This window comes from Hyaena hyaena, unplaced genomic scaffold (genome assembly GCF_003009895.1).
Source record: "Hyaena hyaena isolate Hyena2069 unplaced genomic scaffold, ASM300989v1 scaffold_6, whole genome shotgun sequence".
Classification (NCBI taxonomy): domain Eukaryota; kingdom Metazoa; phylum Chordata; class Mammalia; order Carnivora; family Hyaenidae; genus Hyaena; species Hyaena hyaena.
Window position 1 is genome coordinate 6,348,203 of NW_024080638.1, and position 11,186 is coordinate 6,359,388.

The following is an 11,186-nucleotide window of genomic DNA, read 5'->3' on the forward strand; positions in this document are numbered from 1 at the left end:
TGTACACCAACCTAGTTTTCAAGAAGCATTTCCGTCTTGCTTAAACAAAGACCTATGGGGGTCTCAAAAAGGGGCTTCTGGCTGCCAAGATTATGAAAGGTATCATTAAGAAGGCCTTAAAGCAAAACCCTAAAATGGGTAGGTTTTCTTTTCTTTTTTTTTAATTTTTTTTTATTTATTTCTAGGAGAGAGAGAGAGAGAGACAGCGTGAGCAGGGGAGGGTCAGAGAGAGAGGGAGTCACAGACTGAAACAGGCTCCAGGCTCCGAGCTGGCAGTCAGCACAGAGCCCGACGCGGGGCTCGAACCCACGAACCGCGAGATCATGACCTAAGCGAAAGTCGGACGCTTAACCGACTAAGCCACCCATGCGCCCCAAGATGGGTAGGTTTTCAACAGGTGAAAATGGGATCCCAAAAGGGAACACAAGATAGAAAAGGGCTTTTCTCTAAAACACTCTGCACATGAAGAAATTTGCTGGGGTGCCTGAGTGGCTCGTTGGTTAAGTGTCCAACTCTTGATTTCAGCTCAGGTCATGATGTCACGGTTCCTGATACCAAGCTTTGTGTCGGGCTCTGTGCTGACAACGTGGAGCCTGCTCTGGATTCTCTCTAAACAAACAAACAAACAAACAAACAAACATTTGTTTAAAAAAAGAAATTTGCGGGGTGCCTGAGTGGCTCAGTCAGTTAGGTTAAGCGTCCGACTTCGGCTCAGGTCATGATCTCACAGTTCGTGGGTTCGAGCCCCACATTGGGCTCTGTGCTGACAGCTTGGAGCCTGGAGCCTGCTTCAGATTCTGTGTCTCCCTCTCTCTCTGCCCCTCCCCAGCTCGTGCTCTGTCTCTCTCTGTCTCAAAAATAAACGTTAAAAAAAAAAAAGAAATTTGCTGGGAAATGGAAGTATCTGATTTGTCATGGACACACACAGAAAGGCATAAATTAAAATGAAGCTAAAAGGAAAGTCCTGCCTGTTCCAAACCCTAAGCCTTCATGTCCTCACTTCCCCAGGAAGTATCTCCAAGCCAGAATACTCTTTAATTGTAGTAAGAGGAGCCCCCATCCTGAGCCCGGTTTTTCAGAGGACCTGCATGTTACCATGATATTCTTAAAAATTAAAAAATTTTAAAGATGTTTTGAAAGCAATCTCTACACTCAACATGAGGCTCAAACTTAGAACCCTAAGATCAAGAGCTGCATGCTCTACTGACTGAGCCAGCCAGGCAACCCCTCAAGTTAAATTTATTAATGTACAAAATAGCATTTCATCATCTAATCATAAAAGCAATATATGTACAAAAAATTGTTTTAATTATGGATTAACAAACATTTTTTAATGTTATTTATTTTCGAGAGAGAGAGAGAGAGAGTGGGGGAGGGGCAGAGACAGAGGGAGACACAGAATCCGAAGCAGGCTCCAGGCTCTGAGCTGTCAGCACAGAGCCCGACGCGGGGCTCGAACCCACGAACCGTGAGATCATGACCTGAGCTGAAGTTGGACGCTTAACCGACCGAGCCACCCAGGTGCTCCTTGATTTTTTTTTTTTGTTTTAAATGAACAGTCTTTATTAGGCTCAGACCAGGAGTCTGAGCGTCTTGAGGACCTCTGTGTGTTTGTTAATTTTCTTCTAGACCTTCTTTCAGGCCTGTCTGATTAGACTTGTGAGCTGCTCTTCCTTCAGAGAGTGGATCGTGGCCTTGTTCCCCTTCTTCGGGGTGACTGTCATCGCCTGGTTCTTCCAGCCAGCCTTGAGAGCAGGTGCCCGGTTCAGGCAAACGCTCCTGCAGGCTACCGCGGACAACCTTGAGGGAAGTCGGAACGACCCCGGCTTCTCCCTGTTGTAGGCCAGTGTGGCCCACTGAACACCCTGAGGCGCTTAGGGCAGCCTGGCCTCAGCTGGTATTGGAGGCAGCCCGCCGCGCACCTTCATGAAGAATAGCTGGAGGCAAAGAAGTGGTAGCGGCCACAGGATGGGCCGGTGATCATTCTCTCGCAGAAGAAGGCCAGGTACTTTAACTTGTTTCGGTAGAAAATGCCAGAAATGTTAATGTCCTCACAGCGAGTGATCGTTATCTCCTGGCCCAGCGGTACCTGTTTGGTCACAATGGCCACCAGGTGCCCTGGGAGACGCCTTGGTCATTGAGCACAGGACCTGTTCTCTGCCATCTTCCGTGGCCTCCTGGGAAAGTGGAATGTTTTAATACAGAGAAATTATAAGGAAGAAAAGAGAGACGTGGCATGAACATTAAAATTATCTTATTGAGGGGCGCCTGGGTGGCGTAGTCGGTTAAGCGTCCGACTTTCGCTTAGGTCATGATCTCGCGGTTGTGGGTTCGAGCCCCGCGTCGGGCTCTGTGCTGACTGCCAGCTCGGAGCCTGGAGCCTGTTTCAGTCTGTGTCTCCCTCTCTCTCTGACCCTCCCCTGCTCACGCTGTCTCTCTCTCTCTCTCTCTCTCTCCTACAAATAAATAAATTAAAAAAAAAACATTAAAATTATCTTATTGAAAGTCACACAAGTGCCCTCTCACTCAGGATCCTACCCTTAGCATTGACATCAGCGCTCTGTGACTCTAAGCATCCACCCCATGATCAGCCCCATCCAGACTCAGGAAATGCTTTTCCACTTCTCATGGCCCGTACTCCTGAAACAAGAGGCAGCACTTCCAAATGCCCCGGAAGTTTCTCACTGTATCGCTGCCGACTTAAGACGTAGGTGCTTCAGGGGTGTCTGGGTGGCTCAGTCCGTTGAGCGCCCGGCTTCGGCTCAGGTCATGATCTCATGGTTCGAGCCCCGCATCGGGCTCTGTGCTGGGAGCTCTTTCTCTAACCCTCCCCCGGCTCATGCTGTCTCTCTTTCTCTCTCTCAGAAATAAATTAAAAAGAAGAAGAAAAAAAAGACGTAGGTGCTTCAGACTACAGGAAGGATTGAAAACTGAAAGTACATCAAAAGGAGAGAAGAGAGATTTACTACCTTATAAATCCCTTCTCCGGGATGCTACAAATACCAGATTCTGGCACGATGAGGTACCATTTCCCAGTAGTGTTTAGTGTCCACGTTGTTCTTTTTCACGTTTTTTCCAATTCTTGGCTCTACAGGTATTCAGAGACTCCCCCACAGTTTCTGCAACAATTGCTCATAACAGCTGACAAGACATTTTGCAACATTAACAGTTCATGTGACTTTCAAATTTGCAAACACATAGATTTAGATCCAATGTATACAAAACAGATACCACTTCTCTATGTTGGCAACAACATGGATCCTGATGGTTAGAATCTAGAATAGTTTCATTTTTGTAAAAATATTAAGTAAGATTTAATCAAATCTTTAAAATTAAAAGTCAGCTTTACTTAAGTGATTTTGACTTAAAATATTGATATGGACTAATCTTAATTTGAATTTTACTCTCAATTTTAACAGAGAATTCTGAATATAACATACATTCAAAAGCTGTACCCTGTGAACACAATTTTAAAAAGATTTTTAATCCTGCAGGATTAAATCTGGCTCAGCACCTGTTTTTGTTTTGTAAATAAAGTTTTATTGGAACACAGGTATACTGCTCATCATTTACATGTTGTCTGTGGCTGCTTTTATGCTTAAGTGACAGAGTTGAGTAGTTTTCACAGAAACCATATGGCCACAAAACCTAAAATTTTTCCTGTCTAGTCTTTCATAGAAAAAGTTTGCCAATCTCTGCTTTGGATGATTACTGCCAAAGGAATACAGATGATGTGAAAACCTTTAATATATCAACATAGTCTTGCTGAAATGAACTTTAAAAATTTATGCAATACATATACACAAATTATAAATTATGAATGTCTTTGTTTTATTACTTATCCAAACATCACTGGTTTCTCAATAGAACACCCAGACATGTGTGATATTGGTAGTCATCTTTAAGAGCCTGCCAACTTTCAGCTGCATAAGAGCCAGAGCTTTTCACATATTTTTCAACTTTATATTTGGGAAGGTATGTTTTTCCATATGAGGTATGTGTACTCTTGCCTTGGGCTCTGCGAACACAGGGGCAGGCTTGCCAGAGGGTACTCTGAAACATACCCCTGTTCTGCCATATTGGAGAGCGAGCCTGGATGCTGGAGCTTCCTGTGCCTTTGATGGAGTTCATATAGAGGGTACAACCCCAGAACAGTAGCACACCTCACCTTGTGCCCTGCTTCGAGACGGGTGGCCATTAAGACATTTGGACAGACTCTGTCCCCAGAAGGACGCTTCCCTCTGCAATTGACCAGATGGAACACACTTTGGCCCCGGAAGCCCATGTGGGCCTCCAGGCCAGGTGTGTGGGAGGCTCTGGCCTGGGGAAGTGCTCCAGAGGGCTCCATCAGTGCCGAAACAGCTCTGCCACTCACACAGGCAGCCCTGCGTTTCCTTCCACAGCTATGGTCTTCTGGCCACTGCCCAAGCTCTCTGCCTGCCCAGCAGAACCTACATGCCAGCAATGCTCTCGGTGCCAGTGGGGGCCTGTGTAACCTAACACGTGAGGCTGGCGCTCAGGGCGCATCCGTCTCTGCTGCTGGGGGAGGCAACCATTCATGAAATGTTGGCAAACTTTTCCTTAACTATTGCCAGATTTAGCAAATAAAAATATCGGATGCCCAGTTAAATTTGAATTCACAAACGACAAATGCTGTCTCAGCGTCAGTATGTCCCATACAATAGTACTGTATATTAAAAGTATATGTCACTTCTCAGACAAGGCGTTTAAGAACTGGGTCATCCGAGAGTCATTGCTCTTCCCCTGCTGAGGAGACTTTGGAAGTTATGTGTTTTAGATGATACCACAGAGGATGGGTGGGGCACCCGGGTGGCTCAGTTGGTTAAGCATCTGACTTCAGCTCAGGTCATGATCTTACAGTTCATGAGCTCGAGCCCCGCATCAGGCTTTCTGCTGTCAGTACAGATCCTGTTTTGGATCCTCTGTCCCCCCGCCCCCCCACCTCCTGCCCTGCCCTTCCCTTCCCTTCTCGTGCTTTCTCTCTCTCTCAAAAATAAACATTAAAAAATATATATATTAAATATATATATATATTTATATATATATATGATAGAGAATGGTTGCCCAGCTCATAGAAATGAACTTTTATTCATAGCTGGAAAGTTGTGAATTTTTAGGATTTTTCTGTTACCACAGCATCACCTAGACCCTTCTGACTGTTGGATCATTCAAGACCCTGCTCAGACGTCACTCTGGCTCCTTCCTCTTCCACTGTGCTCCTCTCATGTTTTACAAACCCCTCACTTCCAATGCTTAATAAATGTCTGCTTAGTTCTCTCTCTCACTCTAACCAGGGCACAAGAGCTTTGCTTATTGGACTTCGTGATCACAGGATCTGACAGAGGAAGTGCTTTAGTGTGTGCTGAATGAATGAGTGGCCAGGAGTTCTCTTCAAATTCGTCTTGGTATCACCAAGAATGTTACCTCTTTCGGTTTTATCTCCATTATTCCTTAAATAAAGGGCCACCTCTCTTTAAATAGGTCTGCAATCTTGGGAAATTCAATTACATGTAGCTGTGTTATTTATATAGAGGCTGGTCATTAGAAGAGCAAGAGATTGTAGGTGATGACATTCATTCTTAGTCACAAATTAAAAGAGAAACATGACAATGACATTTCCACTGTGAGAGAAAAGGTCACCTGGCATTCAGAAGCCCTAATTGCAAGGCTGTGTTTACATTCTAATCATTTATACTTTCCGGACGGTCATTGCTACCGATGAAAGGCTGGGGCCCACAGTCTACTTAGAAGAAAAAGGGAATTATTACTCCCCTAAAAATTTAGATCAGTGATTCTCAACCAGAAAGTGGGAAGGGTGCATGCATATCAGAATCTGAGAACGGGGGAAAACATAAAAAATATTTTAATTCTGGGGAGCCTGGGTGGCTCAGTGAGTTAGGTGTCCAACTTCGGCTCAGGCCATGATCTGGCGGTTCGAACCCCATGTGAGGCTCTGTGCTGACAGCTCAGAGCCTGGAGCCTGCTTTGGATTCTGTGTCTCCCTCGCTCTCTCTGCCCCTCTCCTGCTTGTGCTCTCTCACTCTCTCTCAAAAATAAACAAACATTAAAAAAGTAATTAAAAAGCTTTTTTCTGGATGCTATTGTGAAAATTCATTTTTAAATACAAAATACAGAGAGATTCAAGTGTGACACTCTAGGCTGTGAGGCTTGTGGAGAATGTGGAATGGGAAAGCAGTCAGAACAAGCTGCAGAACTGAGGCGGCTCTCAGTACACATTTGAGAGCGAAAGGGCATCATTCGTGTTGTGTGTTTAGTACCATCTGTGCTACAGTTCCCACTGCAAACACAAAGTCAGTATTCTTTGTTTTAAGGGGAGTGGAGGTTTTTATTTTAAAGCAAGTATTGATCTGGAGTTCTTACGATGTGGCAAAAAAAGGGGGGGTGCTTTGATGAGGATATAAAGATGAAAAAGCAGAAACTATTCTGTTTGGAGGTTTGCCTGTGAAGGGGAAGATGAGACATAGAAGGGTAAGCAAAGGAGCTTTGGGAGTTTTATTCCCTTGTTTTAGGATTGGAGAGACTTGAGCATTTTTTTTTTTAATTTTTATGTTTATTTTTGAGAAACAGAGTTGAGTGGGGGAGGGGCAGAGAGAGAGGGAGACAGAATCTGAAGCAGGCTTTCAGGCTCTGAGCTGGCAGCACAGACCCTTGCGCTGGGCTCAAACCCACAAACCACAAGATCATGACCAGAGCCAAAGTCAGACGCTTAACCGACTAAGCCACCCGGGCGTCCCGAGACTTGAACAGTTTTAAAAAGGCTGATAGGAAAATCCAGTACAGGAGACAGAGAATGGAGAATGGATACAGATGATGGACTGCGGATAGAGTGAGACCTCAGGGGAAGGGAGAGGCATGAAGAAATTGAACAGATGAGGGAAAGAGGTTAGAGGGGCAAAGAAATGGGGTGCCTGCGTGGCTCAGTCCGTTAAGCGTCCAACTTCGGTTCAGGTCATCTCACAGTTTGGTTTGGTTTGTGAGTTCGAGCCCCGCATGGGGCACTTTGCTGTCAGCACAGAGCCTGCCTCAGATCCTCTGTCTCCCTCTATCTGCCCCTCCCCTGTCTCTCTCAAAATAAATACACACACACACACAAAGAGGGACAAACAATTGGTTTGAGAGTCCCTGATGGGTTGCTGGGGACTGCAGGCCATCATGGTAATCAGAGGGTAGGTAGAAAATGGACTTATTTGCCTATTTTTATGAATATCTGAAGACCAATGCTAAATTTGCACAGAATCTGAAGTTCCATGCTGAAGTTTGTGGGTGGCCAAAGAAATTCACTTGGCTAAATTTAGAAACTATTATCCTACTTTGGGGTGAGGCTAACATTTTCAAACTTTTCAAAAATGGCTAGGTTGCAATTGAGCTTGTTTTGTTTGGGATATAGAATTGAAGCCCTGAAGACATTGACTCTGAGCTATAAAGGCTCAAATACCAACCTTGTTCATGCCTTTAAGCGTGTGTTACAAAAATCCATTTCTAGGTTATTCCGTTGATATTAGAATGTCTTTTCATTTGCACATCTTGATGATGTTCTAAAGGACAAGAATTTTGAAAGTGGTTTCCAAGAAAAACAAATTCCAACCTCATTCTAGTCCAGCTGCAGGATACACTTAGGCTAACTTTTCCTTGTGTGTGGGGAGGTAGACCCAAATTTCCTTTGTGAAACTCAGGGTGGAGGGAAATTCTTCCCTCCTGATTGTCGGTCTTTTACAGAAAATGCCTCAAGAACGGTTTAAGTGAGACAGCGTGGAGTCAGCTGCATAAGAAAACATTTAGAAAAGCACAGTGGAGAATGTAGGGATGAGCTAGTTCCCTGTTTATCTTAAAGAAGAGACCCGATTTTGTATGCTATGAATCATTTCCATCAACGTATGAGGCCAAGCTGATTTGTCTGAACCTCTGGCCACGTAAACCAAACAGTGGCAGGCTGTGACTTCCACCCTACATAAGATGCAAGGCTTATTCTGGGAGCCAGTACACTCAGCGCTCACATTGATACTACCTTCCTAAGATTAAAAACACAAGTTTAAGGAACAAACTACATTTGTTCTCAAAGTTGCCATTGCTTTGTTTTAGCCATGATGTTTACATTAATATAAATAGTCTAATGAGCCTAAAGGGTGGTGGTGCTGGGGGTTGTAAGTTTATCAAAGGAGAATAAAGAAGAGTTGAGGAAAAATGGCTCTAAATAGAAAAAGTAGTGCCAAGGATATCCACAGAGGTTCTACCATGCTGACAGCACCTTACTTAATTTCACTTAAAAAAAAAAATTAATGTTTATCTATTTTTTAGAGAGGGAGGGAGAGAGAGAGTGTGAGCAGGGAGGAGCAGAGAGAAAGGGAGACACAGAATCCAAAGCAACTCCAGGCTCCAAGCTGTCAGCACAGAGCCCGATGCGGGTTTGGAACTCAGGAACCGTGAGATCATGACCCGAGCTGACGTCAGACACTCGACCGACTTAGTCACCCCAGGTGTCCCAACCTTACTTACATTCAAATCCTGGCCTAGTTGGAGGTCGTATCTGGTTCTAGGAGGAGGGTGACTTTAGTGTCTTTAAGAAAGACTTTACTGTGAAGACATTTTAGATTTCAGGCTTTGGGTCTGAGATAGATGGGCAGGGTTTCCCTTGTCCACCTGACACTTTTATGCCCACTGAGATCATTAATTCCAGATGCCTCACCAGACCTGCTGTGGATTGCCTCATGGCTGAGTAGGAACATGGCAAATCATGAAGCTTTCTCTAGCTTTATGCTAATTTCCATCATTTTCTGGCCAAACCACTGTTTACCTGACATTTCTGTCAGATGACGGTATAATATTAAGGACCCACCTCCCCAGTTTAAAATATCTTTGACTTCTCCCAAACATCTAGCTAAGGTGATTAGCTCTCATGGCAGAGACGTAGGAACACAGCAATCTTTCTCTTCAACTGGATTTTTCTAGTTTCATCCTTGTATCAGGGCTACAACCTCAGGATCTCAGGGAAGGGGGAAATATCTATTCACCGGAGGTTAATGTCGAACTTCTGGATCATTTCCTGGACTGTTAGATGACTGCCCAATAATAGGTAACTTTGGATAACATTTATTGTATTGCAGGCACTATCCTAAGTACTTGATAAGTAGTAACTCATTAATGCCTCACAACAACTATATGAGAAGGGTATTATTATCATCTTGATTTTCAAGTAAGATCTACACCCAACATGGGGCTTGAGCTCACAACCCTGAGACAGGAGCCACGTGCTGTACCAACTGACCCACCCAGGCGCCCCTCTACCATCTTCATTTTATGGAGAGGCAACCAAAGGACCAAGTGCAATGGACTGAATTGTGTTCCCCAAAATTCATACGTTGAAGCTCTAACCACCAATGTGGCTGTATTTGGAGATGAGGGTCTTCAAGGAGTAGATTAAGGTTAAATGAGGTCGAGGGCAGGGCCCTAATCCAGCAGGACTGGTGTCCTTATAAGAAGAATAAGAGGAAGAGACATGAGGGACACATACACGCAGAGGAGAGGCCGTGTGGGAACGGAGCAGTAGGATGACTGTCTGCAAGCCCAGGGGAGAGGCGTCCGGAGAAACTAAATCGGCTGCTAACTTGACCTGGGACTTCCAGCTTCCAGAACGGTAAGAAGATTGATTTCTGTTGTTTAAACCACCAAGTCTGTGGTATTTTGTTGTGGCAGCTAGCAAACTAATACACCAAGAAACTAAGAAATTTGCCCAGGATCACACAGCTCTTAAATGGTAGAACTGAGATTTGAACCCGGGTAGTCTGGCTTCAGAAATCATACTCTCAACCTTTTTCTGTCTTTATCCAATGAATTATAGCCACACTTCTCAACAGAAATATAATGTAAGCCACACATTTGAGCCTCATGTGTAATTCACAATTTTCTAGCAGTCATATTTAAAAAAAAGCAGATGATGGGGCGCCTGGGTGGCTTAGTTGGTTAAGCGTCCGACTTTCGCTCAGGTCATGATCTCGCGGTTCGTGGGTTCGAGCCCTGCGTCGAGCTCTGTGCTGACTGCCAGCTCAGAGCCTGGAGCCTGTTTCAGTCTGTGACTCCCTCTCTCTCTGACCCTCCCCTGCTCACGCTGTCTCTCTCTCTCTCTCTCTCTCTCCTAGAAATAAATAAATAAATAAATAAATAAATAAATAAATAAATTTAAAAAAAAACAGATGAAATTAATTTTAATAATGTATTTAACCCAATGTACCAAAGTATTATTTTAGCATGTAATAACATGAAGTTGTACCAAGTCTTCCAAGTTGAGAGTCTATTTTTATTTTATACTTCCGGCACATCTCAATTTGGACTAGCCACATTTCAAATAAGCCACACATGGCTTGTGGCCACCATACTGGACAGCACAGGACTGAAGCACTTTCATGGCTCTTCACTGTGCACAGGATAAAGTCTCAGACTCCACCCATGTTTCTAGCTTCATGTCCTTCCAAGCTGTAGACTTTTTAAGTCCCTAAAATTGGCAATACTTAAATGTTAGCTTTCCATTCACACCATCCTGCTTTTCAGCTTGGTATCATGCTCTCCCCATTGTCTGGATGCCCTTCTTCTCATCCATCTGGCATTTCCTGTCTCGTGTAGATAACCTGTTCAGGTCTTCACTCCTCCAGGAAGCCTTTCCTACAGCCCACATTGAATTGGATAGTTGGATGCTTTTTAAAAAAAGTTTATTTAGGGGCGCCTGGGTGACTTAGTCAGTTAAGCGTCCGACTTCGGCTCAGGTCATGATCTCACAGTGTGTGGGTTCGAGCCCCGCATCGGGCTCTGTGCTGACAGCCAGCTCAGAGCCTGGAGACTGTTTCAGATTCTGTATCTCCCTCTCTTTCTGACCCTCCCCTGCTCACACTCTCACTTTCTCAGAAATAAATTAAAAAAAAAAAAAAGTAAAAAAATTTTTAACAAGTTTATTATTTTGAGGGAGAGAAAGCATGTACAAGTGTGCACAAGTGGGGAAAGGGCAGAGAGAGAGGGGGGAGCAGAGAGAGAAAAGCCCAAGCAGGTTCAGCAAGGTCAGTACAATGAACTCACGAACCATGAGATCATGACCTGAGCAGAAATCAAAAATTGTACACTTAACTGACTGAGCCACCCAGGCGTCTCTTCTATGTGTT